The sequence below is a fragment of the Volvox carteri genome (genome assembly GCF_000143455.1).
Source record: "Volvox carteri f. nagariensis unplaced genomic scaffold VOLCAscaffold_37, whole genome shotgun sequence".
Taxonomy (NCBI): domain Eukaryota; kingdom Viridiplantae; phylum Chlorophyta; class Chlorophyceae; order Chlamydomonadales; family Volvocaceae; genus Volvox; species Volvox carteri.
In genome coordinates this window covers 727376-731538 of record NW_003307580.1, presented here as the reverse complement: position 1 = coordinate 731538, position 4163 = coordinate 727376, and positions in this window count along the sequence as shown.

Genomic DNA, 4163 nt, shown 5'->3' with positions numbered 1-4163 from the left:
CTGGCAAAGTTCCACGTACGGAGATGAGTATTCCCCCTAAATTTCCGGGACAAAAAGGATGGCACATATTCGTTGCACTTGGTCCTGATTCGACTTGCTTTTGTAATACTTTGGGCTTAATGCAGTTGGACCCGTTGGAACACTTTGTGTACTTTGTCACGGGCAAATTACAGGTCTGGGCCACCGATGTGTTTAGGATGCATAAATCGGGCAAGAAGCCGCTTTCATGTTACACTTTGCATGACGCATTTTTGTTGCAATATGGTGATACACATCATAATACGGCCTTGGCTGCCCGTGATCTGCATGCGAACAAGCACGCCATGAAAGCAACTAAACAATTTTTACCACCATGATGGTGCCCGAATATTCTAACCATTTCCCTTTTCTAAATCCAAATGTTTATCCCCCGATGGCACATTGCAGGGTTGGCAGCAGGCCAATCGCGGCCAAAAAAGCACGAACAGACAAGGACAAGTCGTCCTTCACGGCAGCACAGCTCTGCTACAAGTGCAGATGCATGAAGCCAGTGGATCAGAGCTGGGCTGCACATAAGGATGATTACATCCGGCACTTGAAGGCTGACGTGGAGTAACGCTGTTGCTGGTCGCGAAAATGGAGAGTTCAATGACTGAATAGTCAGCTTGCAAGCGTGCTACTGAGGGCTGCAAGCAGATGGAAAATTTGGAGGATTAGTCAAAGATGGGTATATCTTCACCCGTGGCCGCTACCTGGTAAAAGCCTGCCTTTCGGGGTCACCCTCATTCAGTCACCCTAGGCAACTTCTCAGTTGTTCTCACTCAGGTTCAGCACCCACCAACGGCATCCAACGAAACCTGCCGGAACATTGGCGGCGCAACTCCGTTCCTGGTAGACTCGCAGGTCAATTCTATTCTAGGTCATCGCCGCCCACGAACTCGGGGCACACTGACTATCCACCATTGGATTCTGGCAGGTGTCGATCCCGGAACCTCCGAGGCCATCGGTGTGTGCATTATCAATAGTCCCTGAGCTGTGTATATGCAAGCTAACCCAATTAACCTCTGGCAACCACGCCATATATCCTCATTTGCATGTACGATAAACCGCAAACCATTTCATACTATGGTGTGAAGTTCACGAAAGATGTAATGGAGTGGAACAGGGCGCCGGTGGCTGGCCGCCGATGCGGACAGCGGTTGCAGCTGAGCTGGTTGGAGGCGATGAAACTACTGGGCTCTCGGCTATTATACGGCAGCCGTGTCTATTTTCATGCGTCATACTGATCTGGGATGAATGATTGTACGTTGTTATTATTAGCTAGTTGTACCGTGGTGGCTGGAACGCTGCGGCTTTTAAGCATGTCTCGTGCAGCATATACCCAACGCCAGTCCCAACGGAAAAGTATCAACCCACCGCCGTCTGTAGCTGGCAGTGCAAACGCACAGTGTTGCTTGTGCCACTGTCACTGGCGGCTCTGCTTTCGCATGTCATAGAGCGGCGAGCAACATGCTCTATTGATGCGCAATCATAAATCCGAGCGGCAGTGAAACCAGCGGGCGGAGAACATCTGATGACAGTACATGCATGTAACTCTTAGCGGTTGCTCTATTTGCCAACTGACAAAACAACGGACAAGTTTTCCTAGTCGGCTCCAGTTTAAGCATCCGTTTTGCCGCTGCGTCCTAAACTTAGGCCTTCCGCAATACCATCAGGACTTCGTTATTTGCTACAAAAACCTGCTGGTTACCGACTGATGACCAGCAAGGATAATCTGTATGATCTCCATAGAGGCATTTGGCAGAGTGGCAACTGCCTCCCAGAGCCAGTGAACAATGTTCTCTAGCGTATTTTCCATAAACAGCAAGTTGCAACCACAACATTGTATAGTTTCTCAAATGTTATGTTGCTCTTCATTAAGAGTACTTCTGGACCGAGTCGCGTGTGAATGGCTAGGCAAGGGATGCTCGTCATTTCACCTTGAGGTGAATTGGATCCTAAAACTGTTTGTGAACGTGGCCCAAGCTTTGAAATTTACCTCTGTACAGTGCATCTCTTAAAATAAAATCTAAAGATGTAACATGGGTAGTCTTGTTCGGAAAATGTGTGTGCGTGTGTCTATATCTGTGTGTGTTTGTTTCCGTCCCCCCCCCCTGCGTGTAGACATGGTTTTACCTTTCCGCCTTCCTTCTGCCCGCTTCCAATCCTAGGTCCTGACAGTGCCACTAAGAGCTGCACTAATGCAACTTGCGTGGGGTGTTTCACATCCATGCACCGCTACACATCCAGTAGCAGTACATATGCAACGCATATGACTATACTGCTATTGGATACTGCTTGGTTATGGATTCGAAGCTGGCAATGTCGACTTCAGAAAAAATTCAATTGGCGAATGCATTTCCTGTGATATGCAGAGAATACAACACAATCGCATAACAGAGCCAGAAGATTACACTGTCCGCTAAGCCGATAGCCATATTACCCAACAGGTAGGCAGTTGCAGCAAGATTTAAGCAAGATTGGACAACAGACCCCATCTTTAGGATGGCCTGCAATGCCAATTGAAGTTCTGGCACTACGGTGAAGCTCAGCGAAGTGGCTTGGCGCAGGGGCGGGGGCCCATGAGCCTTCCATAAGCATTCGCATCGGTCACATTATAATTCCGACATTTCCTTGCTCCTTAATTAAGTAGCAAAAAAAAGGTTGCTACTTAATTAAGTAGCAAAGGAAATGTCGGAATACAACCTGGGTATGTCGAGGAAAACGAAGGAAAACGAGCGGTTGTGTCCTAAATGCATGCCCTGCTGTCTTACGACCTCGTGTATGTCGTGCGCCCAGTGTTACCACTGCTGTCTTTAGCTTGCAATGCGAATGCTGGATTCCCCTTAACATGTCTTTATTGAGCTCCCTCCCATCCCTTCACCGTTGCCTCCTCTGCATATATACCCCGTCCTCTCTCCTTTCACGTTTCCTCTTGCCAACAACAGGGAGAGTCGCACCGTGATGCTTTTGTGGACGGTTTCGATGAAGGTGACAAAACTGCAAGCTGGAGACAAGGACTTTTTGCAAGCATATGGCTGGCAATTTTGTAATCATCGCAACTTGCAGTGAACGTTCCGAGCTATGCTTGAGAAAATATAAATATGTCTTCTTTTCTCACTTCATGCGGTTCACAGTTCATGTCCAATGGTATCAAAACGGTGGGCTGTCACCTTGCACCCTGTACAGCTCTTGTACTGCTGTTGTAAGGCTTTGTAATGCACGATTGGCAGTACTTCGTATAACACCACTAGGCGCGTCCGCATTCGCACCGTTAGCAGTCGCGTATATATGCAAATCGCAGTCACTTGCGTTTGGCGATACCCTCGCGCGCGTTAAATGTAACATGGGCGTGCTTAGGATCGCGAAAATGCTGCGAATGCATTCACAGAAGTACGGACACATAATGTTACGAGTAAGGGAATGGTGTGAATGCATTCGCAAAAGTACAGACAGTAATGCAAGCGAATGCATCAGACGTACATACGCTTGCATTGCTTAAACGTCATCGCGTGATCCGTACTCACTACTAACTTATTGTGGGGAAGGCCATTGCGTCTGCGACCACACTCCCGCGGTACCCAAACCCTTCAAAGACAATTCCGATCAGCCATTTGGCTGTTAGTGGGAGGGCGGGTGGGCCGCTCGCACGGCAATCGAGTAGAGAGTACGAAAATAACCTAATGCAGTCATCGACAGCAGAAAACGTAAGCCTCCAGCCTCATGCCGACTCTCTTACCTACCATTCATATTCTCTACCTCGTTCCCAAGACTCCGCCGCGTTGCCTCTAGTTCGGCTCGTGCCACAGGTAACTTCGCTCGTCGCTACTTTGCCATTCACCTTCGCCTCCACCCAGCCTCTGCTTCTCCACAGAAGCGGCGACCTCCTTCGCCGTTGTTACGCCTCGTCTATGCGAATCCTCCTCATCCGACTGTGTCTTCTGCCTACCCGGTGCGCGCCCCCTCTCTCTGCGCATCCTTTTCTCTGGCCCTGTCTTACGGTTGCCTACCTTACTGCAGGACTCGCCCCTTGCCTGTCCGGTGCCGGGCAGGCTTTCCTTGCCTTCCCCGGCCCTACTTGGGGCGCCCCTCCTCGGCTCGTCAACTACCTTACTTCCGTCCGTTCCTGGCCCTCGGGGGCCCAA